At 41.7% G+C, this 23,105-nt stretch overlaps 1 protein-coding gene and 1 long non-coding RNA gene across 3 annotated transcripts in view; one reads left to right on the top strand and one right to left on the bottom strand.

Annotated features, from left to right (window-relative positions):
* Positions 1 to 3,904, top strand: part of LOC145519942 (uncharacterized) — a 31,208-nt gene extending 27,304 nt beyond the window's left edge. The window contains exon 3 of the long non-coding RNA XR_014064054.1: positions 3,773 to 3,904. This is a non-coding gene — a long non-coding RNA (uncharacterized LOC145519942). The remainder of the gene's footprint in view (positions 1 to 3,772) is intronic.
* The window catches only part of NT5DC2 (5'-nucleotidase domain containing 2), a 54,752-nt gene that overhangs the window by 28,676 nt on the left and 2,971 nt on the right, over positions 1 to 23,105 (bottom strand). The window lies entirely within an intron of this gene.

Raw genomic sequence — 23,105 nt, 5'->3', positions numbered from 1 at the left:
CACAGACACAAAAACCCTCAGAACACTAGAAAACAGAATTCAACAACACATTAAAAACAATCATACACCATGACCAAGTGGAATTTATCCCAGGGATGCAAATCAATGTGATATACCATATCAACAAATTAAAGAATAAAAAACATAAAATCAACTCAATAGGTGCAGAACAAGCTTTTGACAAAATTCAACACCCATTTATGACAAAAACTCTCCAGGAAGTGGGCACAGAGGGAACCTACCTCAACATAATAAAGGCTTTATGTGGCAAATCCACAGCCAGCATTATTCTCAATGGTGAAAAAAATGAAAACATTTCCTGTAAGATCAGGAACAAGAGAAGGATGTCCACTCTCACAATTCTTATTCAACATAGTCTTGAAGTCCCAGCCACAGCAGAGAAGAAAAAGAAATATAAGGAATACAAATTGGAAAATAAGTAAAACTGTCACTGTTTGCACAAGACATGATACTATACACAGAAAATCCTAAACACGCTACCAGAAAACTACTAGAGGTAATCAATTTGGTAAAGTTTCAGGATACGAAATCAATGCACAGAAATCTCTTGCACTCTCACACACCAACAAAAACTTGCAGTAAGAGAAATGAAGGAAACAATCCTATTTAACACTGCAGCAAAAAGAATAAAATACCCAGGAATAAACCTAAGGAGGCAGAAAACCTGTACCGAGAAAACTAAAACACTAACAAATCAAGATGACACAGATGGAGATATATGCCATGTTCTTCGACTGGAACAATAAAGTGAAAATGACTGTATTACCCAGAACACTCTACAGATACAATACAATCTCTATGAAACTAACAATGACACTCTTAACAAAAAATGTTACAATGTGTACGGAAACAAAAAAGACTCTAAATAGCCAAACCCCATCTTGAGAAAGAAAAATGAAGCTGGAGGATTCAGGCACTCAACTTCAGACTACACTACAAAGCTACACTAGCCTTCCCTCATGGTCCAGTGGTTAAGATTCCGCCTGCCAATGCAGGAGACACAGGTCCGAGCCCTGTTCCAGAAAGATTCCACGTGCCAAAGGACAATTAAGTCTGTTCATCACAACCATTGAAGCCTGCACTCTAGAGTCCTTGCTCTGAAAAAAGAGAAGCCACTGCAACTAGAGAGTAGCTCTGTTTGCTGCAACTGGAGAGCACCTATGCGCAGCAATGAAGACCCAGTGTAGCCAAAAATGAATTGAAAAAAAAAAAAGGCTACACTAATCATGACAGTTAGGTATGACACAAAAACAAAATATAGATCAGTGGTACAGAATAGAAAGCCCAGAGATAAACCCACCCAGAGATTAGGTGACTATTTTGTCACCTAATTAGGTAATTGTTTGATTACAATCAAAATATATAAAAGAGCTCATGGAGCTCAATATTCAGAAAGCAAACAACCCAATCAAAAAATGGCTGAGAGGCTTCTCTAGTGGTCCAGGGGCTGCGACTCTGCACTCCCAATACAGGGGGCTGTGATTCGATCCCAGGGCAAGGAACTAGATCCCACATGCCACAGCGAGACCTGGTGCAGCCAAATAAAGAAATATTTTTTTAAAAAACGGCCAAAAGTCCTAGTAGACAGCTCTCCAAAGAAGACAAACAGATGGCCAAGAAGCAGATAAAAAGATACTCAACATTATGAATTATTAGAGAAATGCAAATCAAAACTACAATGAGGTATATCACCTCATACCTATCACAATGGCCTTCATCAAAAACTCTACACAGAATAAATGCTGTAGAGGGTGTGGAAAAGAGAATCTTCTTACGATGTTGGGGAAATGTAAAACTGGTACAGCCACTATGGAAAATGGTATGGAGGTTACTTAAAAAACTATAAACAGAACTATCATAGCACCCAGCAATCTCATGACTGGGCATATAACCTGAGAAAACCATAATTCAAAAGGACACATATATCCCAGTATTTACTGCTGCAGTATTTACAACAGCCAGGACATGGAAACAACCTGTCTATAGAAACATGAATGGATAAAGAAGTTGTGGCACATACATACAATGGAATATTACTCAGCCATAAAAGGAAGGAAACTGGGTCACGTAGTGATATAGATGAACCTAGTGTATGTCATAAAGAGTGAAGTAAGTCAGAAAGAGAAAAACAAATTTCATATATAAACACATATACCTGGAATCTAGAAAAGCAGTACAGATGAACACACCTGAAGAGAATGAATAGAGACAGAGAGAACAAATTTGTACGCACAACGGGAGGAGGAGAGGGTGGAGTGAACTCAAAGAATAGCACTGAAATGGACAAAGTACCAGGTATAAAACAGAGAGCACTGGGAAGCTGCTGTACGACACAGGGAGCTCGGCACGTGGCTCTGTGATGACCCAGTGGGGTCAGAGTTGGGGGTGTGGGAGGGAGGCTCCAGAGGGAGGAGACATATGTGTACTTTCAGCTGAAAATACTGTTGTACAGTAGAAACTAGCACGACATTGTAAAGCAACTAGAATCTAACTGAAGAGCAAAAACAAACAAACAAACAAACAAAAACCTGGAAATATTTGGAAAAGAAGCGACCAAAAAAAAAAAAAAACCAATGTCCGAAATATACAATCATGGAGCTCAATATCCAAAAAACAAACAACTGGATCTAAACATGGGAGGAAGACCTAAGCAGACATCTCTCCGAAGAACACATACGGATAGTCAAGAAGCACATGAAAAGATGCTCAATATTACAGATTATTAGAGAAATGCAAATCAAAACTACAATGAGGCATCACCTCACACAGGTCAGAATAGCCATCATCGAAAGCAACAACAAACAGTAAGTGCTGGAGAAGGTGTGAAGAAAAGGACACTCTCTTCTCACACTGTTGGTGGGAATGTAAATTGATACAGGAAGTATCCTTAAAAAACTATAAGCAGAACTATAATATGATCCAGAAATCCCACAACTGGGCATATATCCTGAGAAAACCATAATTAAAAATGACACTTGTACCCCAATGTTGACTGCAGTACAATGTACAAGCCAGGACATGGAAACAATCTCAGTGTCTATCAACAGATGAACGGATAAAGAAATTGTGGTAGATACATACAATGGAGTTATCATTCAGCCATTAAAAGGAAACGGGGCCACTTGCAGAGATGTAGACGAACCTGGAGTATGTTACGAAGAGTGAAGTAAGAGTCAGAAAGAGAAAAACAAACACTGGATATTAACATATGTGTGCTGTGCTGCCCTTAGTCACTTCAGTCATGATCGACTCTTTGCCACCCCATCAACTGCAACCCACCAGGCTCCCCTGTCCATGGGATTCTCCTGGCAAGAACACTGGAGTGGGTTGTCATTCCCTCCTCCTGGGGATCTTCTGACTCAGGAATCAAACCAGGGTCTCCTGCATTGCAGGCAGATTCTTTACCAGCTGAGCTACAAGGGAAGCCCATATTAACACACAGATACATGGAATATAGAAAAGACATACAGGTGAAAGTACCTGCAGGGCAGGAATGGCGACGCAGATGTACATAACAGATTTGTTCAACACAGAGAGGAAAGGAGGTGCTGGGGTGAACGGACAGCAGCACTGACAAACTTGTACTACCAAGGGTAAAACAGTCGCTAGAGTGAAGCTGCCGGGTACCACAGGGAGCTAAGCCCGGTGCTTGGTGAAGATCAAGAAGGGTGAGATGGTGAGGGTGGGAGGCAGTCTCAAGAGAGAAGGGATATATGTATACTTACAGATGATTCATATTGCTTTACTGCAGAAACTAACACAAGATTGTAAAGTAATTGGACTCCACAAGTGAAAAACATGGGAGAAAACATTTGCAAAGGACAAAGAATTAATGTCAGACATTTACAAGGAGATCATGGAGCTCACTATCCAAAAAAAAAACACGCAGATCTAAAAATGGGAGGAAGACATAAGTAGACATCTCTCCAAAGAAGACAAACAGATAGCCATGAGGCAAGTGAAAAGATGCTCAACGTGACAAATTACTAGAGAAATCCAAATTCAAACTACAATGAGGCATCACCACACACCAATCAAAATGGCCATCATCAAAAAGAAATCTAAAAACAATAAATGCTGGAAAGGGTCTAGAGAAAAAGGTACCCTCCTACAACTGTTGCTGAAAACATAAACTGATACAGCCAGTTAGAAGAATAGTATGCAGGATCCTTAAAAAAAATCACACATAGAACTACCATATAATTCAATAATCTCATGATTCAACATATGCACTGAGAAAGCCACAATTCAAAACATGTACCCCAATATTCACTGCAAGACAATTTGCAATAGCCAGTACATGGAAACAACGTATCAACAGATGAATGGATAAGGAAACTGTGATACATATATACAATGGAATATTTCACAGCCATTAAAAAATGAAATTAGACTGCCTGTATCAACAAAGATGAACCCAGAGTATGTCATACAGAGTGAAGTAAGTCAGAGAGAGAAACAAATACTGTATATTAACACACATGGGTGGAATGTGGAATCTAGAGAAAAGGTATGGATGAACCTACTTTCAGGGCAGGAATACGGAAACAAATAGAGAACAAATTTCTAGACAAAGTGGTAGGAGGAGACTGTGGGGCAAACTGAAGAAGCAGTACTGATACGGATAAACTACTACGTAAAAACTACACAGCTAATGGGAGCTGCCATGTCACCCATGGAGCTCAGCTCGGTGCGCTGTGAAAACCAAGAGGAGTCGGACAGTGACGGTGGGAGGCAGGCTCAAGAGGGAGGAAACAGATGTACACTTACAACTGATCCATGCTGTTGTGCAGCAGAAACGAACAATGTTCTAATGGAATTAGACTCCAACTGAAAAGAAATAAAAGTTTAAAAATGATGTGGTACATATATACAACAAAAAATCAGTCACTAAATGGAACAAAATCAGGTCACTTGTAGTGATGTAGATGCACCTAGAGTATGTCATACAGAGTGAAGGAAGTCAGAAATAGAAAAACAAATATTGTGTACTAACATATTTATGTGGAATCTAGAAAAGCAATACAGATGAACCTACTTGCAGGGCAGGAACAGAGATGTGGACATACACAATGGATTTGTTCTACAAGGACAGGATGGGGCAAATGGAAAGAGTAGCGCTGACATGGATCAACTACCACGTGTATAAAAGACAGCTAGTGGGAAGCTGCCATATAACACAGGGAGCCCAGCCAGAGGCTCTGTGACAGCCTACAGGGGTGAGATGGAGGCTGGAGAGGGAGGGAATATATGTATACTTTTAACTAAACCATGCTGATGCACAGCATAAACCAACACAGCACTGTAAAGCATTTATCCCTCAATTAAAAATAAATTTTAAAAAGAGGTGGTACATATTTACAACAGAAGACTATGAGCCACAAAAAGAAGTAACTGTCACCTGGAGATATACTGATGGACACACGGTTAGCAGAAAGAGTAAATTAAATCAGAAATAAAGGAAATGTCATATATTAACACATATGTGGAACCTAGAAAATGGTACAGGTGAACCTATTAACAGGGCAAGAACAGAAACACAGTTGTAGAAAATGGACTTGTGCACACATTGGTGCAAGGAGAATGTGAAGTGACAGTAGCACTGACATACATACGATACTATGTGTAAAAGAGAGAGCTAGTGGAAAGCCGCTGGATATCACAGAGAGCTCAGCTTCATGCTCTGTGATGACCAAGAAAGCAGGATGGTGAGGGTGGGAGGGAGGCTCAAGACAGGGGGGACATATGTACACTTGTAACCGACTGACACGGTTATACAGCAGAAACAAACAACTTTGTAAAGCAATTACACTCTAATTGAAAACTAAAATAACAAAAGAATGAAGCAAAATATATGCAAATGTTACAACACACAAATAATTACTCTCCAAAATACACAAACAGCTCATGGAGCCCAATATTCAAAAAAACAAATAACCTAATTAAAAATGGCCAAAAGGCCTAACAGACATCTTTCAAAGTAGCAGAAGATATTAAAAAGAGGTAACAAAATACACAGAAGAACTATACCGAAAAGATCTTTATGACCCAGATAACCATGATGATGTGATCACTCATCTGGAGCCAGACATCCTGGAAGCGAAGTCAAGTGGGCCTTAGGAAGCATCACTATGAACAAAGCTGGTGGAGGTGATGCAATTCCAGTTGAGCTATTTCAAACCCTAAAAGATGATGCTGTGCAAGTGCTCCACTCAATATGCCAGCAAATTTGGGAAACTCAGCAGTGGCCAGAGGACTGGACAAGGTCAGTTTTCATTCCAATCCCCAAGAAAGGCAATGCCAAAGAATGTTCAAACTACCGCACAATTGCACTCATCTCACAAACTAGCAAAGTAATGCTCAAAATTCGCCAAGTCAGGCTTCAACAGTACGTGAACCAAGAACTTCCAGATGTTCAAGCCGGATTTAGAAAAGGTAGATGAATCAGAGATCAAATTGCCAACATCTGCTGGCTCACCAAAAAAGCAAGAGTTTCAGAAAAACATCTATTTCTGCTTTACTGACTACGCCAAAGTCTTTGACTGTGTGGATCACAACAAACTGGAAAATTCTTTGAGAGATGGAAATACCAGACCACCTTACCTGCCTCCTGAAAAATCTGTACGCAGGTCAAGAAGCAACAGTTAGAAACGGACATGGAACAACAGACTGGTTCAAAATGGGGAAAGGAGTACGTCAAGGCTGTATTTTGTCACCCTGCTTATTTAACCTCTATGCAGAGTACATCATGCAAAATGCCAGGCTGGATGAAGCACAAGCTGGAATCAAGATTGCCGGGAGAAATATCAATAACCTCAGATATGCAGGTAGCACCACCCTTATGGCAGAAAGCAAAGAACTAAAGAGCCTCTTGATGAAAGTGAAGAGGAGAGTGAAAAAGTTGGCTTAAAGCTCAACATTCAGAAAACTACGATCATGGCATCCGGTCCCATCACTTCATGGCAAATAGATGGGGAAACAATGGAAACAGTGAGAGACTTTATTTTTGGGGCTCCAAAATCACTGCAGATGGTGACTGCCATGAAATTAAAAGACACTTGCTCCTTGGAAGAAAAGCTATGACCAATCTAGACAGCACATTAAAAAGCAGAGACATTACTTTGCCGACAAAGGTCTGTCTAGTCAAAGCTATGGTTTTTCTAGTAGTATTGTACGGATGTGAGAGCTGGGCTATAAAGAAAGCTGAGTGCCGAAGAATTGATGCTTTTGAACTGTGGTGTTGGAGAAGACTCTTGAGAGTCCCTTGGACTGCAAGGAGATCCAACCAGTCCATCCTGAAGGAAATCAGTCCTGAATATTCACTGGAAGGACTGATGCTGAAGCTGAAACTCCAATACTTTGGCCACCTGATGGGAAGAACTGATGCACTGGAAAAGACCCTGATACTGGGAAAGATTAAAGGCAGGAGGAGGAGGGGATGACAGAGGATGAGATGGCTGGATGGCATCACCGACTCGATGGACATGAGTTTGAGCAAGCTCCGTGAGTTGGTGATGGACAGGGAAGCCTGGCGTGCTGTAGTCCACGGGGTCACAAAGAGTCAGACATGACTGAGCGACTGAACTGACTGAAAGCAGACATACAGATGACCAAGAAGGAAATGAAATGATGCTCAAAACTACAATGAAGAAATCTACACACAATAAATGCTGACGAGGGTGTAGAAAAGAGAACCCTCTTGCATTGTTGGTCAGAATGAAAACTGGTACAGCCACTATGGACAATGGTCTGCAGGTTACTCAAAAAACTATAAATCAAACTATCATAGCACCCAGCAATCCCACAACTGGGCATATAACCTGAGAAAACCATAATTCAAAAGGACACATGTATCCCAATACTCATTGCTACAGTATTCACAACAGCCAGGATGTGGAAATAACCTAACTGTCTATGTGAAGTGCAAGTGTCAGTCGCTCATTCCTGTCCAACTCTTTGCAAACCCCATGGACTGTAGCCCGCCAGGCTCCTCTGTCCATGGAACTCTCCAGGCAAGAATACTGGAGTGGGTTGCCATGCCCTCCTCCAGGGGATCTTCCCGACCCAGGGTTTGAACCAAGGTCTCTTGCATTGCAGGAGGATTTGGTTTTTTGTTTTTTTTTTTTATCATCTGAACCATCAGGAAGAATGACATATTACTCAACCATAAAAAGGAAGGAAATTGGGTCACTTGTCGTGATATAGATGAACCTAGTGTATACCATAAACAGTGAGGTAAGTCACAAACAGAAAAACAAATATCACATATTAACACATATAATTGGAATCTAGAAAAGTGGTACAGACAAATCTACGTGCTGGGCAGGAAGAGAGACGCAGAGGGAGAACACAGTGGGAGGGAGACTGTGGGGTGAACTGGAAGAGCAGCTCTGACATGGATAAACTACCGTGCATAAGGCAGAGAGCTGCATAAGACAGAGAGCTACGGGAAGCTGCTATACGGCACAGGAAGTGCAGCGCGCAGCTCTGTGACGACCCAGCGGGGTGCGAGTCAGGGGTGCGGGAGGGAGGCTCCAGAGGGAGGAGACATATGTGCTGATGTGCAGCAGAATCCAGCACAACATTGGAGAGTAATTATCCTCCAGTTAAAAAATAAATGAAAAACTGGTATGTATATACTGTGGAATATTAGTCACAAAAAGGAAGGAAACTGGCTCATTTGTAGGGATGTGGACAGACCTATGTTGTCATACAGAGTGAATAAATCAGAAAGAGAAAAAATATAGTACATGAACACATATATGTGGAATCTAGAAGTAGATTTCAATCTGTTTGCAGGGCAGGAACAGATCTGCCAACGTACAGACAGGTGACACACGGAGAGAAGGAGAGGGTGTGCCGAGCTGAGGACAAGCACTGACACACATACACCACCCAGTGTCAAACAGAGAGCTAGCGGGAAACCCCAGGACACCGCCGGCAGGGTGGCCTGGCGTTCCGTGAAGGAGGGGAGACAGGCTTGAGAGGCAAGAGACAGATGCATATTTACAGCTGACGCATACTGCTGTACAGCAGAAACTAACAAAACACTGTGAAGCACTGGACTCTAACTGACAACTGAAGAAAAAGTTCAGTTCAGTTCAGTCGCTCAGTCGTGTCCGACTCTCTGCAACCGCATGAACTGCAGCACGCCAGGCCTCCCTGTCCACCACCAACTCCCGGAGTTTACCCAAACCCATGTTCATCGAGTTGGTGATGCCATCCAACCATCTCATCCTCTGTCGTCCCCTTCTCCTCCCGCCCCCAATCCTACCCAGCATTAGGGTCTTTTCCAATGAGTCAACTCTTCGCATGAGGTGGCCAAAGTATTGGAGTTTCAGCTTCAACATCAGACCTTCCAATGAACACCCAGGATTGATCTCTTTTAGGATGGATTGATTGGATCTCTTTGCAGTCCAAGGGACTCTCAAGAGTCTTCTCCAACACCACAGTTCAAAAGCATCAATTCTGCGGCGCTCAGCTTTCTTCACTGTCCAACTCTCACATCCATACATGACCACTGGAAAAACCATAGCCTTGACTAGACGGACTTTTGTTGGCAAAGTAATGTCTCTGCTTTTAAATATGCTATCTAGGTTGGCCATAACCTTCCTTCCAAGGAGTAAGCGTCTTTTAATTTCATGGCTGCAGTCACCACCAGCAGTGATTCTGGAGCCCAAAAAAATAAAGTCTGACACTGTTTCCACTGTTTCCTCATCTATTTCCCATGGAGTGATGGGACCAGATGCCATGATCTTAGTTTTCTGAACGTTGAGCTTTAAGCCAACTTTTTCACTCTCCTCCTTCACCTTCATCAAGAGGCTCTTTAGTTCTTCTTCGCTCTCTGCCATAAGGGTGGTGTCATCCGTATATCTGAGGTTATTGATATTTCTCCTGGCAATCTTGATTCCAGCTTGTGTTTCTTCCAGCCCAGCGTTTCTCATGATGTACTCTGTGTATAAGTTAAATAAGCAGGGTGACAATATACAGCCTTGACGTACTCCTTTTCCTATTTGGAAAAGACTAGAGATCTCTTCAAGGAAATCAGAGATACCAAAGGAACATTTCATGCAAAGATGGGCTCGATAAAGGACAGAAATGGTATGGACCTAACAGAAGCAGAAGATATTAAGAAGAGGTGGCAAAAATACACAGAAGAACTGTACAAAAAAGAACTTCATGACCCAGATAATCACGATGATGTGATCACTCACCTAGAGCCAGACATCCTGGAATGTGAAGTCAAGTGGGCCTTAGAAAGCATCACTACGAACAAAGCTAGTGGAGGTGATGGAATTCCAGTTGAGCTATTTCAAATCCTCAAAGGTGATGCTGTGAAAGTGCTACACTCCATATGCCAGCAAATTTGGAAAACTCAGCAGTGGCCACGGGACTGGAAAAGGTCAGTTTTCGTTCCAATCCCAAAGAAAGGCAATGCCAAAGAATGCTCAAACTACCGCACAATTGCACTCATCTCACATGCTAGTCAAGTAATGCTCAAAATTCCCCAAGCCAGGCTTCAGCAATACGTGAACCGTGAACTTCCAGATGTTCAAGCTGGTTTTAGAAAAGGCAGAGGAACCAGAGATCAAATTGCCAATATTCGCTGGATCATCGAAAAAGCAAGAGAGTTCCAGAAAAACATCTATTTCTGCTTTATTGACTATGCCAAAGCCTTTGACTGTGTGGATCACAATAAACTGTGGAAAATTCTTCAAGAGATGGGAATACCAGACCATCTGATCTGTCTCTTGAGAAACCTGTATGCAGGTCAGGAAGCAACAGTTAGAACTGGACATGGAAGAAAAAGAGGGGTGGACTATTTGGAAACGAAGCAATGGACAAAGAATCAATGTCTAAAACATACAAGGAGATCATGGAGCTCAATATTCAAAAAACAACCAGATCTAAAAATGGGAGAAGACCAAAGTAGACATCTCTCCAAAGAAGACACACAGATAGCTGAGAAGCACGTGAAAAGATGCTCAACATTACTGATGATCAGAGAAATGCAAGTTAAAACTACAATAAGGTACCACATGATACGGGTCAGAATGGCCCATCATCAAAGAAAAAAAAAATCCACTAACAATAAATGCTGAAGAGGGTGTAGAGAGACGGGCACCCTCTTGCATTGTTGCTGGGAATGTAAACTGATATAGTCAATATGGAGGTTTCTTAAAAAACTACAACTAGATCCACAATATGATCCAGAAATTCCACGACTGGGCATATATCCTGAGAAAATCATAATTAAAAATGACATTTGTACCCCAATGTTCACTGCAGCATGATTTATATGCCAGGACAGGGAAACAATCTCAGTGTCTATCAACAGATGAATGGATAAAGAAATTGTGGTACACAATTATATATACAATGGAATGTTACACAGATATTAAAAGGAATGAAACTGGATCGCTTGTAGCAATGTAGACACACCTAGAGTATGTCATACAGAGAAACAAATATATTAACACATGTATGTGGAGTCTAGAAAAAATGTATAGATGAACCTACTTGCAAGGCAGGAATAAGGATGAAAAAAGACAACAAATTTGTACACATAGGGAAGAACAGGGTTGGATGAATTGGAAGGGTAGTGCTGGTAAGGATAAAGTATCATGTAAAAAATACAAAGCTAATGAGAAGCTGCCAGATAACACAGTCAGCTTGCTATACTGTGAAAACCAAAAGGGGTGGGATGGTGACGGTGGGAGGGAGACTCATGAAAGAAGGGATATAGATATACACACTTACAGTTGATTCACCTTGTTCTATAGCAGAAACTAACATTGTAAAGCAATTCTGCAAATACATTTTTTAAAAATACCAAAGTGGTACATATAGACACATATATATATATATGCAAAGGAAAATTATTCAGGCACAAAAAGGAACAAAATTGGTGTAATTTGTAGAAATATGGAGCTAGAGCTGTCATACAGAGTGAAGTCAGTCAGAAAAGACAAAAGGAAATATTGTATCTTAATATTTATATGGAGAATCCAGAAAAATGATACAGAAGGACCTATCTTCAGGGAAGGAATAGAGCTGCAGATGTAGAGAAGGAACTTGTCGAAACAGTCCAGGAAGGAGAGGGTGGGGTTAATTGAGCAACAAGCCTTGACATATATACACTGTCATGTATAATATAGAAATCTAGTGGGAAGCTGCTGTACAACCAAGGGAGCTCAGTTCTCTGCTTTGTGATGACCTAGATGGGTGGGATTGGGAATGGGGTGGGAGGGAGGAGCCAGAGAGAAGATATGTATATATGTATATGTGTATATGTGTGTGTCTGTATATGTGTATATGTGTGTGTCTGTATATATATGTGTGTGTCTGTATATATACGATTCTTGTCGATGTGCAGCAGAAACCAACACAACATTGGAAAGCAATTATTCTCCAATCCAAAATAAATTTAAAAAATGTGGTATGTATATACAATGGAATATTATTCGACCATAAAAACAAAGGAAGTTGGGTCATGTATAGAGATGTGAGCTTCCCTCGTGGCTCAGATGGTAAAGCGTCTGGTTGCAATGCAGGAGACCCGGGTTTGATCCCTGGGTCAGGACGATCCCCTGGAGAAGGAAATGGCAACCCACTCCAGTATTCTTGCCTGGAGAATTCCACGGACAGAGGAGCCTGGCAGACTACAGTCCGTGGGGTTGCAAAGCGTCGGACACGACTGAGCGAAATCAGTCACTTTATAGAGACGTGGATAGACTTAGTGCCGTCATATAGTGAATAAATCAAAAGAGAAAAATATATCATAGATGACACATATATGTGAAATCTGGAAATAGTGTTATAGATGAACCTATCTATAGGGCAGAAATAGAGACACAAGTGTAGAGAATGGACATGTGAACACACTCAGGAGAGGGTGGGGCAAGCTGACAGAGGGGCACTGACATATGTACACTACCATGTGTAAAACAGACAGCGAGTGGGAAGCTGCCAGATATCACAGGAAGCTCAGCTTGGTGCTCTGTGAAGATCAACAGGGGTGGGATGGTGAGGGTGCGAGGGAGGCTCAAGACAGAGGGGATAATATGAACACTTATAGCTGATCGACAGCATTGTACAGCAGAAAACAATGACATTGTAAAGGAAACATACTTCAAGTGAAAACTAAAAAAGAACAAAAAAGGGAGAAAATACTTGCAAATGTTACAACACACGAATGATTAATTTTCAAAATGTACAAACAGCTCATGGAGCTCCATATCCAAAAAACAAACAACCTAATCAAAAAATGGCCAAAAGATCTAAAGTAGACATCTCTGAAAGTAGACATAGAGACAGCCAAGAAGCAGATGAAAAAGATGTTCAACATCATGAATTACTAGGAAAATGCAAATCAAAACTACAAAATGAAGTATCACTTCACATCTGTCAGAATGGCCATCATCAAAAAATCTATACAGAGTAAGCGCTGCAGAGTGTATGGAAAAGAGAGCCTCCCTGCACTGCTGGAGGAATGTAAACTGGTACAGCCGCTGTGGAGAATGGTATGTAGGTTACTTAAAAATCTATAAAGAGAAGTACCATACCACCCAGCAATCTCACAGCACGACATACACCCTGAAAAAACCATAATTCAAAAGGACAAATATATCCCAATATTCACTGCAGCAGTATGTGGAAATAACCTAATTGTCCAGCGAAACATGAATGGATAAAGAAGTTATGGTACATATATATACAATGGACTATTACTCAGTCATAGAAAGGAAGGAAATTGGGTCACTTGTAGTGATGTAGATGAACCTAGTGTACATCATAAGGAGTGAAATCAGAAAAACAAATATCATATATTAACACATAAAACTGGAATCTAGAAAAGTGGTACAGATGAATCTCCATGCTGGGCAGGAATAGAGATGCGGACAGAGAATGAATCTGTGCACACAGCAGGGGAAGGAGAGGCTGGAGTGAACTGAAAGGGTAGCACTGATATGGATACACTACCATGTATAAAACAGAGAGCTCTGGGAAGCTGCTCTGTCACACAGGGAGCTCAGCACACTGCTCTTTGGTAACCTAGTGGGTGAGAGTCAAGGGTGTGAGAGGGAGGCCCCAGAGAAAGGAGACATATGTGTACTTACAGCTGATTGATGTTCATGTGCAGAAGAAATGAACACAACATTGGAAAGCAATTATCCTCCAATTCAAAATAAACATAAAAAACGTGGTACGTATATACAATGGAATATTAGTCATAAAAACGAAGGAAACTGGGTCATTTGTAGGGATATGGATAGACCTAGTGTGGTCATACAGAGTGAATAAATCAGAAAGAAAAAATATCATATGTGAACATATATATGTGGACTCTAGAAACAATGTCACAGATTAACCTATTTTCAGGGCAGAAATAGAGCCATCAATGTACAGAATGGACAGGTGGACACGAGAGAAGCAGAGGGTGGCAAATTAAGAGAGGACCATTGACACATACACATCACGTGTAAGATAGGCAGCTAGTGGGAAGCTCCAGTGTACCAGAGGGGGGTCACCTTGGTGCTCTGTGATGAAAAACAGAGGCAGGATCGTGAGGGTGGGAGGTAGGCTTAAGAAAGAAGGGATCTATGCATACTTAGAGCTGATTCAGACAGTTGTATAGGAGACACTAATGCAACAATGTAAACAACTAGACTCTAATTGAAAACTAAAAAAAAGGGGGCAGAATATTTGCTAATGAAGCAACCAACAAAGAACCAACATCCAAAATATACAAGGAGATAGTGGAGCACAATATCCAAGAATCAAACAACTGGATCTAAAAATGGCAGGAAGACCTAAGTAGACCTCTCTCCAAAGAAGACATTCAGATAACTGAGAAGTACATGAAAAGACGCTCAACACTGCAAATTACTAGAGAAATACATATCAAAACGAGGCATCACCTCACACAGGTCAGAATAGCCTATAGTCAAAAAAAAAAAAATCCACAATTAAGGCTGAAGAGGACATGGAGAGAAAGGCACCCTCTTGCACTGTTGGTGGGAATGTAAACTGATACAGCCAGTATGAAGAATAGTAAAGTTTCCTTAAAAAACTATAAACAGAACTGCGTATGATCCAGAAATCCAAGACTGGGCATATATCCTGAGAAAATAATAATTCAAAATGACAGCTACACCCCAATACTCACTGCGGTACCATGTACAATAGCCAGGACATGGAAACAACCTAAAGGCCTATCAACACGTGAATGGATAAAGCAGCTGTGGTTCCCATGTGCAAAGGAATATCGCTCACCATTAAAAAGAACAAAACTGGGTCACTTGGTAGAGATGTAGATGAATCTAGAGTATGTCATACAGAGTGAAGTAAGTCAGAGAGAGAAAGAAATACCATATATTAACATATGTAAGTAGGATCTAGGAAAAAGGTACAGATGAACCTACTTGCAGGGCAGGAATAGAGACAAAGAGAGAGAATGAAGCTGTGCACACAGTAGGGGAATAAGAGGGTGGGGCAAACTGAATGAGTAGCAAGGACACAGATAAAATACGTGTCAAAAATAACCAGCCAATAGGAAGCTGCCGAATACACACGGAGCTCAGTTTGGTGCTCTGTGAAAACCAAAGGGCGGGAGGCTCCTGAGGGAGGGCATACATGCACACTTTTAGTTGATTCGCCTTGTTGTGCAGCAGAAACTAACAATTCTGTATCACATCTACACGCCAACTGAAAAGAAATAATTGAAAAAAAAAACCCGATACGGTACATATATACACAATCATAAATTATTCAAGTCATAAAAAAGGAACATAATCATGTCATTTGTAGAAATGTGGATGGACCTAGAGTTATCATATGGAGTGATGTGAGTCAGAAAGACAAGAGAAATATCGCATATTAACACATATATGTGGAATCTAAAAAAATGATGCAGATGAACCTATTTTCTGGACAGCAATAGGGCAGCAGATGTAAAGAATGAACTTGCTGACGTAGGCAAGGAAGGAGACAGTGGGGTGAATTGAGAAACTAGCCTTGACATATATTCATGGTCATGTATAAAATAGAGATCGAGGGGGAAGCTGCTGTACAACAGAGGAGTTCAGTTCTCTGCTCAGTGCTGACCTACAGGGGTGGGGACAGGGGGTGAGTGGGAGGCAGGCTCCAGACAGAGATACATGTTTACTTACAGCTGATTCTCACTGATGTGGAGCAGAAACCAACACGACACTGCAAAGCAATTATACTCCAATTAAGAATAAATTAAAAAAATGTGGTTTGTATGTACAATGGAATATTACTCAACCATAAAAAGGAAAGAAACTGGGTCATTTGTAAAGATGTGGATGGACATAGTGCTGTCATATAGAGTGAAGACATCAGAAAGAGAAATATACTATATTATATAAATATATCATATTATAAATGTATCATTATGTTATATATATGTGTATATAACACATACATGTGGACTCTAGAACTAGTATTACAGATGAACCTATTTGTAGGGTAGGAATACAGCCATGCTAAAATGACCTTTGACTCTGTGGATCACAATAAACAGTGGAAAATTCTTAAAGAGATGTGAATATCAGATCACCTTACCTGCCTCCTGAGAAACCTGTATGCAGGTCAAGAAGCAACAGTTAGAAACGGACATGGAACAACAGACTGGTTCAAAATGGGGAAAGGAGTACGTCAAGGCTGTATATTGTCACCCTGCTTATTTAATTTACACGCAGAGTACATCATGGGAAATGCCTGGCTACATGAATCACAAACTGGAATCAAAATTGCTGGGAGAAATATCAATAGCCTCAGATATGCAGATGACATCACCCTAATGGCAGAAAGCGAAAAGGAACTAGAGTCTCTTGATGAAAATGAAAGAGGAGAGAGAAAAAGCTGGATTTAAACTCAACATTCAAAAAGCTAAGATCATAGCATCTGGTTCCATCACTTCATGGCAAATAAACAGATGGGGGAAAAGTGGAAACAGTAGCAGATTTTATATTCCTGGGCTCCAAAATTACTGTGAACAGTGACTGAAGCCATGAAATTAAGACACTTGCTCCTTGGAAGAAAAGCTATGACAAACCTAGGCAGCATATTAAAAAGCAGAGGCATACTTTGCTGACAAAGTCCAACTTATGGTGTTTCCAGTAGTCATGTACGGATGTGAGAGTTGGACCATAAAGAAGACTGAGCACCGAAGAACTGATGCTTTCAAATTGTGCTGCTGGACAAGACTCTTTAGAGTCCCTGGACAGCAAGGAGATTGAGCCAGTCAATTCTAAAGGAAATCAGCCTTGAAGAGTCACTGGAAGGACTGATGCTGAAGCTCTAATATTCTGACCACTTGATGTGAAGAGCTGACTCATTGGAAAAGACCCTGCTGCTGGGAAAGATTGAAGGCAGGAGGAGACAGGGACGACAGAGGATGAGATGGTTGGATGACACTACTGACTCAATGGATGAGTTTGAGCAAACTCTAGGAGATAGTAAAAGACAGGAAAGCCTGGCGTGCTGCAATCCATGGGGCTGCAAAGACTTAGCGGACAGGACTTAGTGACTGAACAACAAAAACAACAAATAGAGCCACAGGTGTAGAGAACGGACATGTGAACACACTCAGGGCAAGAGAGGGTGGGGCAAGTTGACAGAGGGGCACTGACATATGTACACTACCATGTGTAAAACAGACAGCGAGTGGGAAGCTGCCAGATATCACAGGAAGCTCAGCTTGGTGCTCTGTGAAGATCAAGAGGGGTGGGATGGCGAGTCTCTTGGGAGACTCAAGACAGAGGGGATATATGTACACTTACAGCTGACTGACACTGCTGTACAGCAGAAACTAACTACACTGTAAAGCAATTATACTCCATTGAAAAGTAAAAAAAAAAGAATGGGAGAAAAGATTTTCAGATGATAAAACAAATACTCTCCAAAATATACAACAGCTCGTGGAGCTCAATATCCAAAAAACAAACCAAAAAACCTAAACAGACACCTCTCAAAGTAGATATATAGATGGCCGAGAAGCAGATGTGAAGATGTTCATCATGAATTATTAAGAGAAATGCAAATCAAAACTACAGTGAGATATCACCTCACACCTGTCACAATGGCCGTCACCTAAAAATCTACACAATAAATGCTGCAGAGGGTGTGAAGAAGAGAACCCTCTCCCTGTTAGTAGGAATGTAAAGTGGTATAGCCACGATGGAGAATGGTACGGAGGTTCCTCAAAAGACTATAAAAAGAACTATCATAGCACCCGTCCACCCAACGACTAGGCATATACCCTAGAAAATCATAATTCAAAAGGACACATGTATCCCAATGTTCAATGCAGCAGTATTTACAATAGCCAGGATGTGGAAACAATCTGTCTAGGGAAACATGAATGGATACAGAAACTGTGGTACATATACAGAAATGAATATTATTCAGCCATAAAAAGGAAGGAAATTGGGTCACTTGCGATGATATACATGAATCCAATGTACGTCATAAACAGTGAAGTAAGTCAGAAAGAGAAAAACAAGTATCATATTTTAACATATATTTGGAATCTAGAACAGCAGTACAGATGAACCTACTTGCAGGGCAGGAATTGTGACACAGAGAACAAATTTGTAGACACAGCAGGGGAAGGAGCGGGTAGAGTGAACTGAAAGAAGAGTGAAATGGATAAACTACCACGCGTACGTACGACAGACAGCTAGTGGGAAGCTGCTGTGTAACGAGGGAACTCAGCTTGGTGCTCTGTGAATACCTAGAGGCGTGAGATGGAGGCTCAAGAGGGAAGGGATATATGCATACTTACAGCTCATTCACGCTGATGTACAACAGAAACCAACACGACAATGGAAACCAATTATCCTCCAATTAAAAAAAAAGATGCATTACATATATAGACAATGGAATACTGCTCAGCAGTAAAATGGAACGAAACTGGATCACCTGTTGGGATGTGGATGGGTCTAGAGTTGTCATACAGAGTGAAATAAGTCAGGTAAAACAATAAATACCGTGGATTAACACACATATATATGGAATCCAGAAAAATGTTACAGATGAACACATTTGTAGAGCAGGAACAGAGATGCTGAGGTAGAGAGCAGACTTGTGGACCCAGCAAGGGATGGAGACAGCGTGGCGAACTGAGAGAGTAACACTGCCATAGACACAGCACCATGCAGACGATGGATGGCTAGTGGGAAGCTGCTACCCCACGGGGGTGATGACCAGAAGGGGTGGAACAGTGAGAATGGGAGGGAGGCTCAATACAGACGGTGTATATACACACACGTTTATATCTGATTCACACTGTCTTATAGCAGAAACCAACACAACATTGTAAAGCAGCTGTCCTTCAAAAATATAAATTCAAAAAAAAAAAAAGATGTGGTACATATAGAGAATGTAACATTACTAAGCCATAAAAAGGAACATAATAGTGTCATTTCAGAGATGTGCATGGACTGAGAGCTGTCAGAGACGGTAAAGTAAGTCAGAAAGACAAAGGAAATGTTGTGTATTAACACATACATGTGGGATCTGGAAAATGGTACAGATGAACCTTTTATCTGGGCAGGAACAGAAACACAGTTGTAGAGAATGGACTTTGTGGACGCACCAGTGGAAGGGGAGAGTGTGAGGAATTGAGAGAGCAGCACTGACACACATACACTATCGTGTGAAACAGATGGCCAGTGGGAAGCTGCTGTTGAGCACAGGCAGCTCAGCCCGGTGAGCCGTAATGATCAAGAGGGGTGGAATGGTGACGGGGAGGGAAGCTCATGACAGAGAGGGTATATGCGCACGTACAGCTGATTCACACTGCTGCACAGTAGAAACCAACATCACTGTAAAGCAATTATACTCCAATGAAAACTAACAATATCAAAAAAAGAATGGCAGAAAATATTTGCAAACTAAATAACAAAAGATTAATCTCCAAAATACACAAACAGCTCACTGAGCTCAATATTGTAAAAAACAAACAATCCAATCAAAACATGGCCAAAAGACTTAAACAGACATCTCTCCAAAGAAGACATACAGATGACCTAGAAGCACATGAAAAGATGTTCAACATCACTAATTATTAAAGAAACGCAAATCAAAACAATATATGGTATCACTTCACACCAGTCAAAATGACCACCATCAAAAAATCTACACACAATAAATGCTGAAGGTGTGGAGAAAACGGGAATCTTCTTGCACTGTTGTCGGGATGCAAATTGGTATAGCCACTATGGAGAATGGTACTGAGGTTCCTTAAAAAACTACAAATAGAACTACCATACCACCAGGGATCCCATGACTGGGCATATACCCTGAGAAAATCATAGTACAAAATAACACATGTATCCAGATAGTCGCTGCAGCAGTATTTATAACAGCCAGAATGTGGAGACCTAATTGTCTATGGAAAGATGAAGTTGTATACATACATATATACAATGTATGTGTGTGTGTAGACACACACACACAATATATACAATGTATATATACACACACAATATATACAATTATATATACACATACAATATATACAATGTGTATATATATATACTATATATATAATGTGTATATATATATACACACATACAATATATACAATGTGTAAATATATATACACACAATATATATACTGTGTGTGTATGTATATATATATACATACACATACAACATATACAATGTATATATACACATATATACAATGGAACGCTCAGTTGTGTCTGACTCTTTGCGACCCCATGGGCTGTAGCCCGCCAGGCTTCTCTGTCCATGGAATCTTTCGGGCAAGAATACTCCAGCGGGTTGCCATTTCCTCCTCCAGGAGATCTTCCTGACCCAGGGTTGAACCCACATCTCTTGGGTTGCCTACACTAGCAGGTGGATTCTTTTACCACTGCACCACCTGGGAAGTGGCACCACCACTAAACAGAATGAAACAGGGTCATCTGTAGAGAGGTGGATGGATCCAACATCTGTCATATAGAGTGAAGTAAGTTAGAAAGAAAAAAACAAATCCTGTGTATTAAGACATACATATGGAACCTAGAAAAATGGTTGTGTGTGTTAGTCACTCAGTTGTTTTCAACTCTTTGTGATCCCATGGACCGCAGCCTGCCAAGCTCCTCTATCCACGGAACTTTCCAGGCAAGAACACTGGAGTGGGTAGCCATTCCCTTCTCCAGGGGATCTTCCCGACCCAGAAAAATGGTAGAGATGAAGCTGTTTTCAGGACAGCAATAGAGACGCAATGCAGAGAGAAACATGTGGACACATGTGGGAAGGGGAGTGTGGGACGAACTGGAGATTAGGACTGGCATACAAACACCACCACGTGCAAAATGGATGGGTAGTGGGAACCTCCTGCACAGTACAGGGATCTCAGCTCTGAGATGACACATTTGGGTGCGATGTGGGTGGAGGTGGGAGGGAGGTCCATGCTGGAGGGGATAAATGTATACACGCAGCTGATTCACTTCATTGTTCAGCAGAAACCAACACAGCATTGTTAAGCATTATTTGCCAACAGGAAAAAAAAAAAAAAGAAGATTGAGGAGTGACAAAGAAAGGGGGAGTGAAACCGAGCAGGATCTTGTGGGGGTTCTGAGCAGGGAATCCTTTCTGTCCCCCGTTTCTTGTTTGGAGGCAAGAGACTCCAGCCTACATGACCTTCTCTGATTTCCTAAGAGAGATTCAGTCACTTGCTGGGAAGGAAAAGGATGCAGAGACAGGGGAGGAACAGCCAAGAAACCACCTGAGGCAAGATCTGAGGAACCAGAGAAACTCATCAAGAGTAGGAGCTTGGGACTTCCCTGGTGGTCCAGTGGTTAAGAATTCACCTTGCAATGCAGGGTTCGATCCCTGATTGGGGAACTAAGATCCCACATGTCTTGGAGCAACTAAGGCCATGTGCCCCAAATACTGAAGCCTGGACACCACAACTCGAGTCCATTTGCCTGAATGAAATATCCCATGTGATGCAACTAAAACCCAATGCAGCCAAATAAATAAATAATAATAAAAAAAAGCAGGAGCCCCCTGAGATTAAAGGAGTGCAGACCCTGCACATACCCTAATCTTAATAGGAACCCCAGTCTTGAACCATTGTTATAAAAATTCCTCAGTGATTCCTCTCAGTTTGGGAGATTATATTTCGATGCAGGAACCTGCTGGAACCTTGCCTGGCAAAGCAATAAAGCTAATCTTTTCTACTTCACCCAGAACTGTCTCCGAGATTTGATTTGGCACCACTGCACAGAGGCTGAATTTTCAGCATCACCTCGAGCCACAGAACATTGCTAATTACGACAGGGGGGACGTGTGTGATGGGTTCTGGGCCACTAACCAGGCTGTTCCCCTCTGAGGACACAGTCACAGCCACCCAATCCCCTGGCTACTCTCAACGGGCTTAGGAGTCCTGGATTTGTTTGCCTTAGTTTCCCCATCTGTGCAGAAGGGGAGGTGGATGAGGAAAGGGCACGGGCTTTGAGGTCAGAGAGAAAACCAAGCCCTCTCTCTCTGGCTTGTGACCTCAGGAAAATCACCTCACCTTACCTTTTGGGCCTCAGTTTCCTTGTATCCAAAGGGGAAATAAAAACTGTATCAAACTACAGAAGAAATAGGAGGGTCCCAAAGAACACGCTCTGGGTAGCATTCTTGCCTGGACCCTCGGTAAATGTTGGGTTAAATGGGCAATGCCCCTGTGGAGCCCATACCTCCTGTCCTCAATTTCCCTCAAGGAAACAGGGTTTGCAGGGGGTCAGAGGGGAGCAGGCAGGACTAGGTACATACACAGGTGGCCCCGTTCCTGAGGCCTCTAGCCCATGGCTGAGGCCCTAACAGCCCAGGCCTCCAGGGAATTAATTTCTGTCTCAGACACAACCAGCTGTGATTCGAAGCTGAAGCCTGTGGCCATGCAGCCGATAATCGCCTTGGAGGCCCCTAAGGAACACCGTCTCCACCCCCTCTCCTTTCCTTTGGAGCCCAGCACAGACGTGGGTTGGGGAACAGGTGTGGCTGGTTCCTCTGGGGGCCCTGGGGCCTGGCAGAGCAGCTGCTCCAGACTCGTGGGT

The sequence above is a fragment of the Giraffa tippelskirchi genome, chromosome 9 (genome assembly GCF_054371585.1).
Source record: "Giraffa tippelskirchi isolate mGirTip1 chromosome 9, T2T-mGirTip1v1.2.pri, whole genome shotgun sequence".
Taxonomy (NCBI): Eukaryota; Metazoa; Chordata; class Mammalia; order Artiodactyla; family Giraffidae; genus Giraffa; species Giraffa tippelskirchi.
This window is presented reverse-complemented; position numbering and strand designations above follow the sequence as displayed.